Source organism: Nanorana parkeri, unplaced genomic scaffold (genome assembly GCF_000935625.1).
Source record: "Nanorana parkeri isolate BGI_ZX_2015 unplaced genomic scaffold, ASM93562v1 scaffold196, whole genome shotgun sequence".
Classification (NCBI taxonomy): Eukaryota; Metazoa; Chordata; class Amphibia; order Anura; family Dicroglossidae; genus Nanorana; species Nanorana parkeri.
The window spans coordinates 1,770,507-1,792,183 of NW_017306464.1; positions in this window are offsets into that span (position 1 = coordinate 1,770,507).

Below are 21,677 nucleotides of genomic sequence, written 5' to 3' on the forward strand. Positions count from 1 at the left end.
ATATGGGGTAGGGACAGCCCTGCTAAAACTTTTTTTTTTCCTTCAGAAATAGAAAGACTTGCAGTAAGAATGAGCAGTAAAGCACAACCATTGTGTAGCAAGAAGCAGAGCCAGGGGATGTAATGAGCTAATATAACTGCCCTTATATTCATAAATAAACTAGGACAAAAGCAGTACAGAAAATTCTTAGCACACACACCAGCAAAAAAAAGTCCCCGCCCTTAAAGAGCTGTAATGTCTATTATCTCTTACAGCATATCTCTATCTAATATAATCTTGTCCTACATGTATACATACAGACAAACACACTAGGGCCAACTTAGGCACCAATTAACCTACCAATATGTCTTTTGGGGGGGGCGGGAAGATATAGGAATACCTAGAGGAAACCCACACAAGCACAAGGAGACATTCCATGCAGATAGTGTCCTGGCTGGGATTCAAACTGGGGGCCTTAGTGCTGCACAAGACAAAAGTGCTACAAGAAACACCATGGAGGGTCACCTGACTGGTGAAATCAAAAAGTGTCTTAGACATATTCTATTTTCTTCATTCTGAATAGAAGGGAGCAGGTGTACTGGGAGGGACCGGATGTTTCTTTTTAAAGAAGGACTCAGGGCAAAACTATTATTAACCTTTGCAGCAATGCATTTTTGTCTAGGTGCTAAAAAAAAAAGTTATATTCAATCGAACTACTGAGCCAGCTCCCTGCTTCTCTGGTCTCTGAAGCCTGTCTCCTCCTATGCTGTTCCTCAGGGTCCTCATGTCTATACACAGTGTAGAAAATGTGATGATTTACGGGACCATAGACCGCTGCAACGTAGGGGTAGATCGGCTGGAAGGCTTGGAACAAGCCGGCTCTGCAGTTCAGGTAAGTATAACTCTTTTCTTTTAGCACCTAGACAAAAACAAGCAGAAATTGCCCCACTGCAAGGGTTAATAAAAGTATTGCCCACAGTTCTTCTTTAAGAAATTGTTTCATACATGCAACAATTACCTACAGACTTGTGCTGAGACACAACATAAGGAATATAAAAAAAACAAAACACTGTGATAGAATAAATCTCTTCTCCCAAAGGAAACCTTACGCAGAGGTGCTCTTTACTTGTGACAAATGCTTGAAATCATACCGACCATGTTTGTGCACACAAATCCGTTTAATTGAATTAGAATATGCTAGTGCCCCGATGATTATTTTCACTGGAACTGTCGTATACACAAGAAACCGAATAAGACACTAATGATCCTGTACATAATGTTTAAACTGTACTGCTTCCTCATCGCCGAGCTAATTAGCATTAAAGTGAGATAATGTTATCTTATGGTAATATACAAGATGTGAGTTCCCCGAGAAAACAGTGTGAAACTGATCTGGCTTAATAAACATGGTGCTAATTATATGGATGTACAGTTAATATTTTTGTTTACAGTGTAACAGTTGTATTGCTGTTAATCGACCTCCAAACTGCCACCGCTCTTCTAAACCAAGGTGCGTAACTTGCATTACATGCCGAACTTTCCCATTGACTCAAACATTCTGCTGCGTTACGGCTAAAGGCACTTTACTGGTTTTGAAAGGTTTTTCAGAGCTTAGCTTTAAAACTGTCTCTACATGTTGCCAAAAAAACAATATTCTATTCTACAAAGAATGGTGCTTCCCTCTGCCCTGTGAGATGAGACACTCACCAGTTCTTATTGGCCTTAAAATTATAAAAGATTCAAAAATACTGCAACCAACCTTCAGTGTTCATTAAACCCCAGGACCAGCCTGAAGTTCAACATCACTTCCAATCCCTATCTCCAAAGGACTCATCAGGGGTGTAGTTTATTATAATATAACATATTATAACACAATATAATATAAAAGCTCTGATAATGTATCACCTTGTTAATTTAAGCTATTCCACGTTAGAACAATGTGTTGTAACACTCATATTTTCATGTACTATATTAGCACTGTGTATCACACATAATGTTACAGCTCATTGTACAACTGGTGCTTGTATCTAGAAACTCCCGGGAGATTACACAGCTGCCAGGTTTAGTAAACCATCTTCATATTTGTGAGTGTACATGCATGTGGTGCTCAAACGTCCGATGCGTGTTCTTGTATTTAAAGCGGTAGTATTGCTTACTGTATTTTATATTACACATTTCTGATAAGGGTCATTTCCCTTATATGTAGTGGTGGACAATGATAGAATTAGTGGTATTGGTAGATAGAAAACAATTACACCACATACATATTTACAATGATCAACCACATTTGTACTTTTTAATAAGTTGGTTATACATCTTGCTTAGTAGTACTGCCCTGTGATTGGGCTTTTGCTATCCCTCAGTGCAAGCCTATCCGTCCCAAAAAAATAAAGTCTCTAGGTTGTCACGCTTACCTGTGCTATGTTCCAGTGGCAGTTTTTTTTCCTGTCTTTGCGGTTCTTGGCTTCCAGCCAATCGTGGGCCCAGCAGCCAATCCGTTCTCAACCTCTGTCTTAAAGGGCTAGTGTACCTATTGCATAGTGTTGGAGTAACAAGTCAGTACACTAGCTGCCCCCCCTGTGTGTCTCCTGACAATGGTTCCCAAGGATCCTTGTGGCCCACTGTTTATACCTGTATTGCTGTTTCCAGTGTCCTCTCTGGACTCCTATGCGCTCCTAGTGTGTTCCTGTGTTTATTCCAAGTGACTCCTCTCTTGGTGGCACTCCTGTGCACTGTTCACTCTGAGAGACTCCCTATGTTCTTGCATTCATGTGCACATCATACTCCAAGAGGGATTTTCATCAGTGTGCTTGCATGAGCTGCCTCCATCACTGCACCTGAGTACTCTCTGTAAGTTCCTACATTCTTGCTCCTGTGTGACCTGTATTCTCATAGGGAGTCTGCCCCAGTGCATCAGTGCATCAGTCATTGTCCTCTGTGAACTAGTGAATCTTGAACCTTAGTGCTGCAATGTACATCCTCCTCTGTGTTCCACTGAATCCCGAACCTCAGGGCTGCAGCTGTCTCTCTTTTCTGTGAACCAGTGAATCCTGGACCTCAGTGCTGTACCAGATGTCCTACTCTGTGCTCCACTGAGTCCTGAACCAGAGTACTGCAACTGTCTCTCTCCTTTTGAACCAGTGAATCCTGAACCTCAGTGCTCTATAGACTTCCTTAACGGGGTACCGCTGAATCCTGAATATCAGTGTTGCTACTTCCTCACATACTTGAGTCAGTGCTTTTTAAGCCCCTGTGTTAAAAGTGACTTCCACTACTCCTACAATCTTTCCCAATTATCTAATAGCCTCTGTGGTATTCAGTCTGTTATATGTGTGTGTTAGAGGGACAAAATATGGGAGCTGTGTTGCAGTGAAGCCCATCTTCCCTTGCAAGGAGCTCTGGTGAATACCTGGTGCTCCTTAGACCCTGTGCCCTTAGACACCCTCACCAAACCTGCAGACATCCCTATCCCTACTATTCCTGTCTCCTGAGCCTCTGTTGTTACTCTGTGTCCTATCAGTAAATGGATATCCTTAAAACCTTAGAGCCTCCATTCCCAGTGAGTAAGGTACCCCAACCATGACATAGCTGATATATATATATCTGAAGTCTATCAGCAGAGGAGGTAATTGCACCATTTGAGGTACAAATAGCCTCTAGGAAGAGAACCTACAAAATACTTACCTATGTTTCCTGCCGTCTTCAAGCTGATCCAGTGACATCATGGATCTTTCTGCTTCATCAGTGATGGGTAGTCCTTTATCCTGGGCTGAGCTGCACTCATGAAATGATTGGTGCTTGGTGAATGACCACTCATGCCCCCAGCACTGTCACATAGGGGGTCAGAAGAGAGTCATTAGCCCTGCCAAAGTTCTAAGTTGGGACTTGGAGCTTACACAGGACTTCCTCTCTTTTCTCCTTCTGGCCCAACTTGAGTAATAGGAAGGTGAGTATGTACTGCTGGTTCTTAATAGTGGACCTGTTGCTTTGGCCCAAGCAAAGGTTCACTTTAAGCCAACTTGTACTTCTAAAACAGCTGCACAAAACATATTATCATGTTAGAAAACCACAATCTTTTCTCTGAGAAAAAAAAACGTATTTATTATAGTGTCCCCATGCCTCTCCTGCCAGGAACATCTGGATTCATTTATACAAGATCTGTCACTTTCAAACAAAAGTATTAATCAATCAGTTTGATGAAAGTTATTCCATTTTCTAAGATACGTTATTTGCCAAAATCGATTATTTTAGAGCTTTCCATGAAACAATTGGCCCAAATCTCAGCTGAGAGTCTGGTCTATGGAGTTGTCTTTAGTTCACCACTCTACATATTTCTGTTTTAAACTGCTCCTCTTTCTAACAATGGCAACTGCTTGGCAGGGACGAGCAAGTGATGTCTGTCAAATTGATTTTTCTGCAAAATTACAAATTTGGCCGTCAGCATAATTTGACCAAATCCAAAATTTAATTTAGCTCATTAAGCTGTTTAGGTAAAATTTGCTTGCAAAAAAAACCTAAGTTTTTGGTCCATGTTTAGATGGTGTTTTTTAGGGATGTATTTAGGGTAGTTCTGTTTATTTCATTAAGTTTGTGTGTTTCTTTTTGCTTTTTCATTTTTGTATATTTGATTTTATATTACTTATGTACTGTGGCTTTATTTTTTTTCGCTTTAATTTATTTCTTATTTTTTTTCCTTAAAATAATAAAGCTAATAAGCAGTTATCATTTGGCTTCAGAATGGGTCAAAGCTTGTTGAAAGACACTTCTGTAACTCTCAGGAGGAAGTATTAAATGTCTATTGCACCCTTAAAAGCCACTTTAATTTCACCTTACCGCTTAAAATAGCAAAATTGTGCTGAAAAACCTAAATTTTTGCTGAAATTTTGAGGAAATGTAAACTTCTAATTTAGCTTATCCATATTCAGCACACACACACAAACCTCCTTCAAATTTCTGGATTTACTGGATGGACCTCAGATACCATTTGTACCCTTCTGATAAAAACCATTTGTTGACTGAACCATCTATTTAGTGCAATCAGTTTCTGAAAGACTCAAATCTTTCATAGCAACAATCACTATATTAAGTTATTGTATGGTCAAGTAGGGCCAGATTAGGTGTACATTTTTTTGCATGTAGATATTTGAGTTTTTGTCTAGTTAACGTTCAAATAATAAATTAATATATAATAAAATAAATTAATAAAATAATAAAGCATCTAAACTCAAGAACAATACTGTAATAGATTGCACCTTAGACATGGTGGCTGCATTAGTTTTCTGTTTTCAGGCTTGAATCCCTTTTATTTTTACCTGGTGATCTTGTCAGTGATACATTTCCTTTCCTAGGGTGACAATGCCCAATCACTGTACTTTATTTATGGGGGAGAAGTATTGTTAACCTAGGAAGAAAGAATTGAAAACATCCCCTCTCCTCATCTCCATAACATAGAAGGCTTCTAGTCCTTAGCAATTGTTTAGAACAATATAATTTAACGAACGCAGCACAGACAGAGAGCACAGGAAGTTATCGGCTCACGAGATTCCCGGCAGGATCAATTGGTATTTTTTGTCAAACAGATATATTAAAATGCTTTCAATGGTATGTTTGACAGAAAGTGAGCAAACAATAGAAGTTCATTGCTATGGTTGACATGCCTCTTATTAAACCAGTGCAACGGTTAACAATGCTGCAGAACACAGAAACCTACACTGACCAATCACATTGCCACTTATGATCCTAGCTCCCATTTAGTCCCCTGGAGACATTTAGGTACCCCCAAGTGGCTCCGTGGGTTCACATGGTAAACCCCAGGGCGGAATCCTTGACTCTTTTGTGGGGTGGAAGAAATTGGGCACCAGTTCCTTTTGGAAGCCTAACAGAGTTTATTAAACATCAACAAACTCTGGGAGAGAAGGTTTAGGGCACAGGATACCCAAAGAAAACTAAAGGGCAGACTCTATAGCCCCACAGTAAATTACCTTTACCTTACAGTAACAGAAAAGGACCTTTAAGCCCGACCAGCACACTGTACTATTCAGACTGTAGACCAGTTTCTAATTATCACATGTACCCCTTGGATGAGCCACTAGAACTTCCTGCAATGTCCATAGCTTCTACCCAACTCTTCCAGACACCCTTCATGAGACATAATTTCACCCCTGATGCTTCAATCCATGGAATCCCCTTCCTGGTCCATCTCCCCTTGATCTACCCTCCAGCATGACAGCAAGAAGATTCTGGCCCAGGCTTGGACCTTTCTGTGACAACACAAAGCAGCAGGCATTGGGGGGAAGAGACACCTTAGACACAGATCCTCTTCAGGCAAAGGCTGGGTGGTAAGAGACCTTTCCAAGGTCACTCTCATGTATTTACATCTTTTCCCAGCAATAAATATAATTAAAGTTATTGAGTCTTCTTACTATATTGCCAGGGACAATCCACAACAGCAGGCAGATGCAAACAATGGGCTTAGGAAAAACCATAAGGAAGCAGAACTATCAATCCATGCTCAAGCTTTCTACAGCCCAGCAGCACTAAATTTAGACAAGGGACACTACTGCATAGGGCAGGGTCCCTACATGGTAGCTAGATCACAGACAGAAGCTACATTTGATTGGCTGGTAGGGGATACCTAAGCCTTGCACACCGCTGTTTGATTTAACAAAACCCAAGGCTGTTCTTGTTCAGACATTTTGATAAATGTGGCCCATTATGAGCAAATTGAAGTGGAAGTAGTAAATCCCTGAGCACCATGTTCATCCTATGCAAACCTTTATCTAAACATTTACCACTGCATCTAAATATGTTTTGAAAAAATAATTAGTTTACAAGATCCATCTACATCATCCAGAGCTGTCCCAATCTTCTATCCCCCGCAGGCTTGTCTGTCTTCCAAGTGATCGGATCATTACTCCGCTTTCTTCCATAACTTCTGTTTTGGAATCGTCGATTTGTTTGAAGTGTGAACGTCTAACAAGTGGTGTTCTGGGATAGGAACGTTGGAATGAAACTCCAGCTGTATTTAAAGATGAACTCCAGGCAGATATAAAATCGCCATTTAATCCAGGTGTATATTCATTAAAGCTGAAGTCTTGCACAATGTGCATTAGAAGCTGCAACAAGTCAGGCAGAGCCGGCTTCATTTTCTGGATGGAATACATCCCCCCCTTCCCTCCCCAGCATGACTGTCCCAGGCTTGGACCTTAAGAACTGTTTCACATAAGAACCAGATCAGATTCTTACTTCCTTTCTTCCAGTTTTAAGAATACAAATCTGGTGGTTTATTGTGGGCCCCAAGACAATGGTTCTCTCAAGTTAAGCATGACACCATGATAATAGACTTACAGTGGGCCTTATAATGGTGTCTGAATAGTATCTTACTCATTTCAGCCAATCGGATTTTCTTTGGCAAATTGCGATACTGCATTACATGAATGAAATGGAGAATCTGATGGTCCCCATGGCCAAGAAGACGCTTAGATAAACGGGTCCGAACTTCGCATACTAGCTTTTACTGGCTTGTGTGTCTTAGTGGTGTCTGGCTACATGTGGCACAGAACTTTCTAAGGGGATAAAACTGGCTTCCCAAAATGCACTAGGCATCCAACCCTCAATAGAGCAATTGTACACCTAAAGAAAAAACACTAAGAGGTAGGGGGACGTCCTCTCACTGAATATTTGATTAAATGTATGCGGTAATTTCACTAAATTAATAAATCAGTTCAGCATTGGAAAAGTGTAAAGAGGCAAGGCATTTCCAGATGTGGATTTTAGCAAAGAAAACGTTTCTGTTCCAGGAGAGAAAACGTGATGACGTTTCTTTGAAGTGTAATCTCATTTGTTTATTTGGCTTCTAATAGCTTCCAGAAGTTTGGCTGCATATTTCATACGTGATGTCGCTTGTGTATTATATACACATTGTGTAGGGTTCAGTGTACCATGAACTTAGTCTCTGTAGAAAATCCCTCACATGCAAGTTATTTCGGCCAGTGTGCCACATTAGAAGGATGGAGAGATATACATTTAAAGAAGAACTATAATATTTTTTAGCCAGTTTTATTTTCGTTGTTCATAATATTTATATGTTTAGCAACTGATCTTTTATCTCATGTATTCATCCATTTAATTACATTCATGAGGATTGCAATAGGCATAGAGACGCTGTCCCATTTGCACTGTGCTCATGGGTATGGTTCCATTAGACACCAACTGTCTACAAGTGAGCCCTCCCTTCTGAAGTGGCAGGCAAGTTCACAGCAATCCTTTCACTGCTGCAGCATAACTGTCTACTGGGCCCTATGCTCTGGCTCAGGTTGCTGTGTGGATGATTGGGCGTTGGCACTGCCTGCCCACTTTTTGATATACTCTGTCTGAAAATTCATATGAGTCAAATGTGCAAGCAGTAGGAAGGGGTATGTCCCTATTCTGAATAATTCAGCTGTGTATGGGCATGAATAAACCTAAATGAAAAGAAGTATCTATTAGAGTCCAATTGAAGCCAAAACTTTTTTTAGGTTTTGATAAAGTGGAGAGGGATTGAGACAACTGTCAGGTTTCTGTTGCTGTGTGTGTCCCTGTTAGTGAGATTCACCCTCTCTCTTTGTCCTGGTGACGGTTATCACTAAAAGTAAAAGAAACTCCCAAATTTGGGGTTTGGGTTTTTCTCCAGAACAGGAATAGATAGAAAAAATGGCAATGGGGACACTAGTTCTGGTCACCCTGCTGACCACCAGGGACTTACTTCACTTTGGAGGAATTTCCTGTTATGGCTATTGGACATGAAATGAAAGGGAAATCTCTCCAATGGGACATGGAAGGCAAAAAAAAGCTTACTTTATTTAAAACGAAATAAACAGTTTTGGCTTCAGTTTTAATTTAAAAATATATAATTTCTTTAGTCATCTGCTTTAAAAATAGATTAAGAAATATATACAACTCTACACATTACCTTTAAAAATTTGTTTTTTGGTGGTCTACGGTATAAACTGCATATAGCAAACAGAGATCTCCCTGATACAGTACTCACCTGCATTTCAATCAATCTTTGAGTTTTGAGCATTCCCACCCACCATGGGGGTGTCTCTGTCCCTCCTGTTGCATTCTAAATACTATCAAGTAAATTAAAAATCAAATTATGCCACTGGGAACCCTTCTAATGGCCAGAGCAGATGTGCAGACCTAGAAAGGCAAGTTAAAAGATTTCAAAACCACTCCCAAAGACATGTAAGATTACTTTTGAAGGATTCAAGTGTATATAAGCCCACGAACAAAAATGCAATACATTACAGCTTACCTGTCCTTAGATATAAAGTGGCTGATTCAAAGATCACCAGGTAAAGCAAACCTGTACTAAAACAAACCACCATGTACAGCAGACAGAATTTACTCCCTAAACCACTGATGTCTAGTGTTTTAATTTCAGACAATGTTCTACTGATATACTGGTATTATTTGGTATCGTAAACACTAGCATATCCTCCTGCCCTTCTACTAGCACATCCTCTTGTCCTTCAACAATGCAACTCTAGCTGTCTAAGTTGCCGATCATCAGGCCCAAGTTTGGTCACATGGTTTTGGCACATAGCAGAATGTTAGAATCACCTTTCAAGAAAGGTTGCAAAGATATTTATAGAGGCATTGGTAGCAAGCAGCTCCCATCCACTGTATGGACATCATAGTATGGACATCATAGTATGGACATCATAAGGGGGGAGAGAATGGTAGGTTGTTTCAGTACAGGTCCACTTTAAAGGCAATTCAAGCTTGCATTGTGCTTTTTCAAACAATACAAAGGTAACGCGTTGTAGCATATATACTGTTAAGCCCATTTATCATTGTTGACTTCAGCCTTGACACTTGGCTCTTTTGTCCCGCAGGACTAGATTATGTGAACCTATACAGGTCCATCACAACCAGCGATACTGATTTTTCGTTGATGTGAGAGATTACATCATGAATTAACTGTAAAGTCTTTCTTTCACTAACATCTTGAGAGCAAAGATACCCTAACTGAGCTGCCTACTCATTAAAAACGAAAAGAAGGGCTCATTTATATTGTGTGACGGCAACAAAACCTACATTCTACAAGACATGGTCACTTATATTTTTTGTTATCGAAAATGGATTGGTTAAGTCTGCAACCACAATGAAACACCTCTTATTATACCGAACCCATCAAAAGAACGCAAGCACAAATTACATTAGGGGTAGCTGCCAAAAGCCTAAATGGAATTAAGAATAACATTTAGAAAGAAATACAAAGCCTGTTGCCAAACAATGACCCATTGCACATTTGCTATAAAATTATTTTAAATTATGCTACTTGAAATGCTCGTTCCAAGTACATATTGCAATTTGCTCAGGTCTTCATGTGTTTTCTATTAGGGATGTCTGTGGTTGCCTTCCTGAATCTGCTGAACTGGAAAAACACAGTTAATATGGTGTGATCTGGAGTAAGCTTTGATGGGGGGGAGCTTTACAAATAAATCTCCAGATGTCATGTGTTTCACATTCGTATCTCAATGCCTTTTCTATAAATGTCTCTCTTGAATATTCCATTGAAGCAACACATATCAAAGTAGCATTGGGAAGCAGGGAAATAGGGTAAGCTTTGCTAAGTTTCCCTAGGAGAATACTAGAGTGTTGATTTTTAAGAAATTTAGCCGACTCCCTCCTGAGAGCAAAAATACCCAGAAATCTCAAAGACAGCAGAAACATAGCACAATAATTGTCATTAAAGTGGACCTAGCATGAGAAAATCACATTCTAACAGTCTACATTATCAATAGTCTAACATGCTCTCTTAGCTCAATAGCGTAAGTAAAATGTGTAAGAACCTGACCCTACCCACTGCATTCTGTTTACTGCAGCTCGATATGCCAAGCTATAAACAGCCTAGGTCATTATTATTGTAATGTATGAATAGTTCATATTTGGTAGTGATTTCTTTCAAACTGAACTCCAGGTAGTTGTAAAGTGCACAAATTATTGCGGCTCTATGTGCATTTCTTTTCTAAATTTAAGTACTGGAATTTGACTTCATATCAGCCTCTTGTAATCCTTCTACATTCTATACAGCAGAACTAAGAAAGAGGAGGTAGAAGCAGCACAAAGAACCAGTCAGGTGTGCTGCAGAGCAAGGGGCCATGTCATCAGAAGGAGAGAGCAGAGGCACAAAAAGATGAGCTCATCGGTTCCTATGCATGAGACATGTCCATTCGGATTCAGATGAACCAGCAAATCAACGAAAATCAGTTGATTCGAATGTTCGTCCAAATCTGAAATAACAAATTTAATATATGCCTGATTATACTAAAATTATATTCGAAATACATTAATTTGTTTTCAGAACACGCCGGCGGCCATATTGGAGGTGGCGGTGGCGGCATACGCTGAACGAGCGGCTGCCCTATCGGCCGCTGGTGCGTTCCACGCATGCTCACCGCCATTTTGGGGTAGATCTAGGTCTACACCAAGATGGTGGCGATCGAACATGTGTGTCTTGCAAGATCTACTCCAAAATGGCGGTGCACATGCTAGGAACTGAGGCGGCGGCCGATATGGCCGCCGCTCGTTCTGCGGTTTCAGCGTGCGGTTTTGGATTCGCAAGCTCGCTGCCTCTGAATCCGAAACAACATAAACATTTGTTCCGTTTTTTGTTTTCATTTGTTTTGTCTAAAAAAAAAAAATTTGTTTTGCACATGTCTACAATGTATTATTATTATTATCATTATTATTATAGAGGAATTATATAGCGCCAACAGTTTGTGCAGCACTTCACAATATAAGGAAGACATTGCAATCACAATACAATTCAAGAAAAGATGGTAAGGAAGGCCCTGCCCCTGAGGGCTTACAATCTAAAAGGGAGGGGCAAGTGATACATGAGGAGGGAGCTGTGTGGGGAAGAAATTTTTTTATATGTATGTATTTAATTTGTGTATCTACATGTTAGGTTGGAGTTTAACTTTAAGCACTGGCAAGGAAAATAGTTGTTTGTTTTGCTTCCTTTTGATATCCTGTTGGGGCTTTAGCACCTTAAAGAAGCAATTGTAAGAGACCCCCACAACAACAATGTTTTACTGAAACATCCAGTCGCTTCTGCACTAAAACCTGCCTTTCTATTAAACATTCTATTGTATTTTACAAAATGTTCTAAGAAAAACAAGAATTCCTCTGTATAGTCCAGTGATTGTCTTATTTTTGTGTTTCTGTCAAAAACGTCACATCAAGAGAAGTGGGTCCTCATGAGGACCTGATGCAGAAGGCCAGCTGGGGAAGGATGCTTTGTTTTATAGTTATTGAGTGATTATAAGTATAGTAGAAGGTAAACCACAGCTGATACTAGACAATGACAATAGGGGAGGAATTGTAACTCGATTGTAATGTACAAATTGTATAATGGTGATGGTAATATCAGTAATAAACTCTTTATTGTACACTCAGTAAAAAAGACAAGAGGCCACCACCTGAACTTGGAAAAAAAAGGTGTACCCTTAAACTGCGTAGGGGATTTTTTTCTTTTAGAGCGGCAAAACAGCGGAACTCCCTTTCACAAGCAGTGGTATCAGCTGAGAGTGTTGACTCATTCAAGAACCTTGTAGATACTTTCCTCAGAGAACCAAACATACAGGGGTACATACAGGTTCTCTTAGTGACTAGTACACACACACACGTACATGCTCACATAGGTTGAACTCGACTTGATGGACCTGTGTCTTTATTCAACTTCAAAAACGATGTAACTTTAATTAGTGGCCAACCTTATTATGTATGAAATCATAGAAAATGCTGTCTTAAGCATATGTAGGGGAAACTGCCCCCTCTTTCCTCCATGTGTTACCAGCTCTGAGCACCGTCAGGATTTGTATCAGAAGCCATTGGCTGGTTAGGTTGACCCCATGAGGAATAAATCCTTGTTAATTCTTCTTGGTATCAGGCCTATCTCTTACCCAGTTGTTCTGTGTGCCTAGCCTTGCATCCCGCACACATTACAGTCTACCTTGCTGCTCCTTCCTGCTACAGATACAAGGCTAGGGTTGATTGGTTGATTAGAACACAGTGGCGGAGCTAAGGAACAAAGGGCCCTGGTGCAAGATAAAAGCAACCTTATCTGCATTCCTTTATTTTAGGTATGGCGGAGCATGTACTGTCACTTATTCCCTTTCTCTTGGTGCTGGTGATTGGTGATTTACCCAGTCCAGTCACTTGGGGACAAGGAGACAGTCCTCAGCCTTGTATAGACTCCAACTGCAGCTTACGCGGAGCTTTCTTTTTACAATAAAAATAGAATGTTATTTACTGTCTACAAAATAATGTAGGTGAGTCAGGGCATAAAAAAATGAAATTCCAAGGCATCAAACCTTGAGATAATAAGAAAATTAAAACGACAAAATATTTTTTTACATTTTAGTATTTTGGACATTTGGGATGTTCATTACATTCAAATAAGTGAGTGGAAATAACTGGAGAAGAAAAGAAAATATTAAAATAAGATCCATTCATGTACATTTAACTGCTTTTCAACATACATCACATTCCGCATTTTATAGATCTTTCCAGACCAAAGTTTTCATTTGGAAATAAAACTGCTTTTCCTCAAAATGTTTCCAACAAGTGATTTACCTTCACCAAGGTTTAGAAATATGCACGTCGACAAATACCATAGCATGTTTTTCTTGGGCATGTTTTTTTTCCCTAAAAAAAAAAGCATCCAGTCTTTAAATGTATTTCTCATTATTTTTGATTGTATCTTTTAAAGAGAAAATTGGCAATTGTTTAACCTTGCAAATATTTTACTTGCAATTTACCTTAAATGTTATCATTTTAACAGGACACAATATGGTCAGATGTTTGTGGCCAGCTGTCTATCATATGACGAAACGTGTGTGACACTTCTAAATTGTTTAGGTGTTTCCAGTGAAGGTTACTGTTAAAGCGGATCTTTACTCCCTTTGACTAAAAATCACATAAGCATACAGTTCTGCATACTGATATGAAATCACTGTACAGTCATTAGTTAAACAAACATATTTTTATTTTACTTTACTTATTTATTCACTTTCTGGTCCACTTTGGCACAAATGATGTCATCATGCCCAAGCTTTGCATCCTGGGAAGGTTACATCAGCAGAGTATTGCAGGGAAATCCAATCTGTAAGCTCACAGGATCTCAGGGAAAGGCATTTTCCTTCCCTGAGGTGATGTGTATGGTCGCATGGCCTTGGGGCAGCAGGGAGTAGAGGGGCAGCAGGGGTGTGGAATTCCTGTCTCCCAACGCCCGGGACATGCAGCTCCAGGCGCTGGGCAGGTAGTTGTTTTCTATATTTAGCCCTGCTTCGGGCAAGCAGGGCTAAATGTCCAGCGGGGAAGCCGCCTCTTGTTTTGTACAAGTGATCTCGGTGATGCCACTGTGATCACTTGTATGCAGCCTGCATATAGGGGGGGGGGTGGCATTGAGGAACCTGACATTGGGGCAGCAGAGAGAGTAAATCCGGCCCTGGTCCTAGTCACATGTGCCAGAGTTCCAGGAAGTAAAGGATTCATCTGCCCGTAGTAAAACATGGTCTCTGTGAGAATAATGGGGAGGAAAAGAAAAATAAGGTATGCACATAATACATTATCTAGATGTATCTGTTTGTAGATTGTCATTACTAAACATTTCTAAAGGTGGCTTTGTTGTTATTTTGAAGATATGGGTAAAGTTCCTCTTTAATACTACAGTACACAAAGATATTTTAGACATTTGTGCAACCTTGAGCTACAGTTTGGTGGAGGCCATTTTGTGCTCCAGCATGACTGTGCCCCTGTGAACAAAGCCAGCACATAAAGACATGGTTTGATAAGTTTGGTGCGGAGGAACTTGAATGACCTGCACAGAGCCCTGACCTCAACCCTAATGAGCACCTTTTGGATAGACTGAAACGCCAATTGTGAGCCAAGTATTTTTCTACATAATTACTTGACCTCACAAAAGCTCTTTAGGCTGAATGGGCAATCATTCCAACAGGCACACTCCAAAATCTTGTAGAAAGCCTTCCCAGAAGAGTGAAATCTATCATAGTTTCAAAATGGGGGGTCAACTTTTTATCAATGCCCATAGTTTTGGAATAGGATATCCAACAAGCTAATGTACATATGATGTTTCCACAAACCCTTGATGTTGCACTTGACCTTGGCAACATGTTTTAAATATATTTGTTGTTCAATGTTATAATTTTAAGCCAAAACAATACATCGATTTTAGCCATTTAAATAATTATTTTCAATGTTGGTTTTATTTTATTTTTTACATTTACAATTCAAAAACATCAGCCATTTTGCCTGGCAAGTCATGAGTTAATAACAGTGGCAGCTGAATACGTATTTATACCCTTGTGGCCAACAATCAATTTCTTCACATTGATGTGGAAAAAAAAAGGCTCCAAAGGGGCTATTTATCTACATAGAAATGATTGCTCACACAGCTTGGCGTATTCCTAATCACATGTAAATTATACAAAATAGAACTAGTTTATGCAGCTATAGAGGACCTCCCCCAGAACAGCAATTATAGAAAAAGTCAGCGTAAATAACATGCCGGGTAATGAACTTGTTATGATAACCAGTTGACAACGAACCTCATAATGCATCTGTTAAGTGGGAATATCAGGTAAAATCATTGTAAGCAACATCTTCTCAATTTCCTTATAATGGGGCAAATTACACACTAAAAATGGCAACAGACGCGACAGATACACAAACTGTGTGCATGATTAAATATCCGGGATGGCACAGTGTGTTCCTAGGTAATTAAAAATGACAAATAATTGACTTGTTGTAAAGTAGGGTTTATTAAAAGGCTCACTGTAGAAAAAAAAGAGAGAAAAGAAAATCAATGCCACGTACATAAATCCCACTGAACAAATAACACTTTTTATCTCTAAGATAGAAGATGTTCGATCGACTGGGAAGTATATCATTCCAAAGTTATTGTTGATAATTTTTCCAATGTAGTTGTATTGCAGTTTCTGAATGAGTTGTTTGTAGCCACTGTACGTATTACGCCAAGAGCAACGGCAAGGATGCCAAGATAAAGTAATTTGAAGTGGGCGACAATGGGAGCCCACTGTAAAAGTTGCTAGGAAGCCATGATCAGTAGCTTTAAAGAGAACCTGAACAAATTGGGGGGTGACTTTAATGTGGTTGTTTTGCCTAGGGGGCACAACTACAGCAGTTTTACTTGCATGATCCCCAGTCCTACAGTGGAGGCTTGCAATTTAAAGTTATCATGCTGCTGGCCAATGTTACACTGATGTGTCATCTGCAGTGTCTTAATTCTTGTAGATAACACCTACTTGTCTCTAGTACATTTTGTAAAATTCTCCCTCCTTAAACATGGCCTGCTGCTGGACATTCTTTTTAGATGATAACTTTTAGGTTGGTGTGATTAGAGCACATCAGGCTCTTGTTGCTGACAGTCCATTCAAGCGCTGCCTTGCATTACGCGCCAAAATATCACACACACTAACCTCAGGTTATTAAAAGTCAGCTTCTCAGTCACAAATCCACCTTCACTGCTGAGCTGAGGACACACTCTAAAACATGTAGCAGGGCAGACTAATTCCTCAAGTGCATATTCGGCCACCTCCAGCCAGTGATACATCATTGACACCCAGTAATCCATGGATATGATTGAATGTAAGTGCTTTAGTTACAGCCTTGCTATCCCTGTCCATGCTTGCTTGACCAGGGCAGGGACAGCCTTTTAAAGGCAGCAAATAAAAAGCAATTTTCAAACTTTTCAAAGACATAAAAAAAGGAATTCTAAAATAAAAAAAGAAAATCTGTAAACTCTGTTTAAAAAGCATAAAAACCTACTGCCTCCATGTCTATAACCTCTACCTGTCACTTTAGGTGTGTTTGGTCTAATTTTAATAAAGGCAAGGGCGAGCAGCCAGTGGCCGTAGAATTCTGCACTAAATGTTTGCTGCTGCCCGCTCCTCCTGTTGGCCATATGTGTTTTGAAAGGGCATGTGGGGCCTACGGCCATATGTTTTACCTAAAATTCCCCTCCCTGCCCCGCCACTCTGCCAGCCGTAGCAGTAGAATGTACGGGCAGCTGTGTGGGGAGAGGAGGCTGTGTCGGTCGGAGAGGACCATCTGGCCGCCAAGATGACGCAGCTGCTGCAGGAGTCAGGTAAGGCTGGGTGAAGGCTAGATGGGGAAGGGGGGGTTTAAACTGGTGGGGGGCTTGTATTGTATTGCTTAGACTTGTAGTCCTGTATAGCTGGTGGTGTTCTGCATTGATGTATAATGATTATACAGCAATGCTGAATACCACCAACTATGCAGGATTGCTAGTCCTAGCAATACATTATATTACGTAGGGATGCACCTGTGCATCCCTACGTACAATACTGGGCATTTTCACAAGCACTCGTAGTCGTGAAAATGACCCAATACTAAACGCAGATACCGGCACTGACGAAACTACCAGGGCTGCATCAGTCGCATTTGCGACCAGGCCCTGGTGTTCCGCCAGTTTGGGGGGCCCAGAGAGACCAGAACACTGACATTGATTTGCCATGTGTTCCGGAGATCACACTGGGGCCTGGTGGCGTACCTGCGTTGCCATTGACTTTAATGCAACAACACGCCCCCTCCCGCCCCAGAATGCAGTGAGGCGGCCGGGATGCGATCCAGTGCGTTCCAGCACGAATCGGGCCGGAACGCACTGGAACTGGTGTGAACTAGCCCTGAAAGTCATAACATACATAGAGGGGAATTTATCAAAACTGGAAAAACCTATATATATATATAGGTTTTTGTTTTTTTTTAAACTGGTCGTTGAGTGCCTAAGGAGAAAGATTATGATGGCAAAGCAGATGAATTATGTGCACTAAAAAATGATCAGCACCAAAAATATATTGAAAAAAATAAAAATGCACATAAAATTTAAATTTTAAAATTAAAAACTTAAAAAAAATCAAAGATTGTCTCTTGGATAATGCATCATTTTTATTGCATAATAAATCCTGCCTTGTCTCTTTCCATTTGCTGCCTATTCAAGTACTTGTGTACTGTCCTGCCATCTTCTACCAAACACATTCCTGAAGTCTGTATTTTGAATTTTTGGGAAATAATTGGGTATAGGGGGTTGGGAGGGGGTCTGGGGAATGGTGGATTGTGGTTTTGAAGTGTTTTTGTGCACTTTGTTTTGACATTATTACACTTTCAAGTTGTAATGAATCAGATTGGGGTGCTGCCAAGTTAGAAGTCAAAGGTTGAACAAAAAAATCAAATACACATCAAAAATATGTGGTGCCAAAAACAGTTTTGCTGACGCTGTCCATGAAAATCGCGCTGTTCCATAATATCGCATACAGTACATCTTGAAAGCATCTTGCACACATGCAATTTGAAGGTTGGGTGTTTTTCCCTCTGTTGCCCTTAAAGTCACATTAAAAGGGAACCCTCTCCTCGATGTACCATATTTTTTTTTTTTATTATCCCCCATGGCAGTGCCCAGCAACCCATGTCATTTTTAACAACCCCTTGCCTATTAGCTTTGAAAATGGCCAGAACTGGTTAACAAGTTTTGACCCTGACAGACTTTAATAGACTTTATTTTCAGTTCAGAATTTTCAGATTTTGTACAGAAGTTGACAGACCCTCCTGTGAGCCCCTTGGGAACATTGGTTCATCCCTATTATTGAGCATAACACCATTTTGAGTATTTCCAGTTCATTTTATTGTGTGCCTACATTTTTAACAGCCACGTTGTTTGCGGAGGTTTTTTATTTCTTTCACTTGCTTTCCCCTTGATAGCTGAGCTCCAGGTAAACAGCTATACAGATAAACAGGTGCAATAAATACTGAAAAAAGGCTATTTTACCTGCCATCCGGTTGTGAGATTTTACAACTCTGCCACACAGTGCTGCTCTGTCTGGCAGGAGAGGAGGCCTGATTTTTCTCTGCTGCAGTTTTGTAACTCTGCAGGTTTCCTCCCTGCCCCCAGCCTGTGCCTGGGCAGTGAAAGGAGAAGCAGCGCAGTGTTTTTTATTTCATCTCTCTTCAACTCTCGTCTCTTCTATCATCGTGCATTGAAGTACAACTCATTGGTTGCTTGTGTTGCTTCTCCCTCTTACATCCTGAGCTCTGCCATACAGGGACTGCAACAAGCTGATGCCAGTTCAAATTCAGGAACTTACACTGCTTGCATTTAAAAATCCCATTTGAGTTTGTATAAATGAATACAGAGCTGCATCAATTTGTGTCTTTTATGTATGCCTATATGCCTTGAGTTTAGCTTTAAGAGAGAACTTGACACACCAAAGGACCTTGTAATGATCTTTTCCGTCGTGCCCAGTCATTTCTTGTTGTTCCACCCTTGCCGGCATGGGGTGGGCTAGCGTTCTAAAAATACAAATTAATGTTGCTGCAAGTCTAGCCTTTTGCGATGTCTTTTAGATCCTTTAATACCAGGCATCTGATCGTAGCTCATTTTCTAACCGGCTTCCATAAAACCGGGTCACTGCAAAAGGAGAGCGTCTTCCAAGTGCCACTTTGATGACTCTGTTTATTACCGGCAGTCAAGTCTCTTGGATTACGCAGACTAAAAGCATTGTATCAGCAGCCACAAACGCCAAACATGCTAAGCCCACAAATATGTATAGCAATAAAACAAGCATTCAGCAGATAAAAAAAAAAAAAAAAAACAACAAAACTGCTAAAAAGGCCATTAAAATAACTGAGGTAACTGAATGTTTATCTAATGCATCATTTCATTTTGGTTCCACCAGAGGCCGGTGCTCTGCAACTCCCTCCTTTTAACATCTTGAACTTTGATGTAGAAAACAGAGACATTATTCAGATACTTAAATAGATGGAAAAAAAAATCTCTTTCCTGTTGACTCTCAACCATAAAAGACATTTTGCACGTATTTTCCAGGTTATGATTACTAAATAGAATGTGCCAGATGCTTTAAAATAGCAGAAAAAATATATATATATATATCCTCACTTTCGAAAATCCGATCGGTAAGCAAAAACGTATGGTCATATTCTGCAAAGGAGGAATAACCAGACAAACTAAACAGGATTTATTCCACTCACGCGGCCCACAACGGTGCTTCAAATGACGGGACGGGATCATTTAGAGGCTTATTTAATAACATGGTACAAATAATTTCAAGGCCCTGTAATCTGCAGGAACCAGTAAAGCATTATCTTTGATCTGTTCAGCAGTAGTTACTCTAAAAAAAGTACATGTGTATATGCTAAAAATATTAAATTTTCTGTGCGGCTAGTCCATGATTACGCCATGCAATATTGAAATTGGCATTGAAGACTCGGGCTGATGATCTTTTAAGGCCATGATTTATTTAGGATACTCACACTTGACCCTTGATGTATGTATGAGGTCCACTTTTTTGGACTGGGATTCAAACCGGTGACCTCCAGTGCTGCTGACCTCACTGTTCTTCCCCTTCCAACACCATATAGTACAATCCTATTGCTGCTGAAAATGAGAGAGACGGGGCTGTCACTATGATGAAGCAGCCTGAGGCTGTTGCCTTACGAGGCATCTCTTTTGATCATGTAGGGGGGAGCGGAAGGCAGAGCAGCATGGCTGCTCTGCTGCACAATGTGTGCCTACACCCCGTTTCCAGCCAGAGCATTTCAGATTGCTAAGAGCTGGGTGGGGGGATGTGTGAGGGCCGTACACATCTTCCCACTCTTAACTCTTGTCAACCTGGGATGCTGTGGCTCTTAGCTGTGGCCCTTAGCTCTTAGCAACCTCAGGTTGCTAAGAGTTGGGTGGGGACATGTGTTAGGGCCATACACATCTTCTCACCGTAGCTCTTAGTAACCTGGGATGCTGTGGCCAACATCCCAGCCAGTTTCTGGCAACCATTGGCACCACCTTGATGGAGCTGGGTGGGATGCCTGGGACGTTTTGGCCAGCATCCCACACAGCTCCAGGCAACCAGTGATATCACTGGTTGCCAAAAGCTGGGCAGGACACTGGACAGAGCCTCCCAGGATGTAGAGCCTAGTCGGGGAGATGCAGATCTGACATCTGTCCCCCCTCCATCTGAACCCCTGTTCCCTGCACCACCAGCCCTGCCATCACAGGCGTCAATAGGATAGGAACACCCATGACATGGATAATTCAAGTACCTGTACAGGCCTAAGACAGTAATAATAATCATAATAATTACTTACACAAAGAAATAAGAAAGGGTGGGCTTATAGAACATGTTGTATATATAAATACAAATATAATAAACTTTGATTTTTAATTAATTATTTATTTATAATCAAAATTCACTATAATTTTGAGTTAATTGCATTTTCATCATAATTCATTATAATTTTCCATCTATGCGGCATGTTCCATAAGCCCTCCCTTCCTCATTCCTTGGTGTAATTCTGCTTTAGTAGGATTGGATCATTTGTGGTGCTTTTGCTGATCTCTTTGTCATCGGGAACATTTTCAAAACTTTCTATAATAATAATAATGATACAAATACTGATTATTTCGCTGCTCTTCTTTACAGTATCAAACTTCTCTAAAGTGTGTCGTTTTTACTTTAAGACCAGCATGGATACATTGTCAATACGCAGAGCAAGTCAGAAGACATATCTATGAAATGCAATTAAACATATGAAAAGGAGAAAAATAAAGTTCTGCCTGTCTATACGTTCCTCCC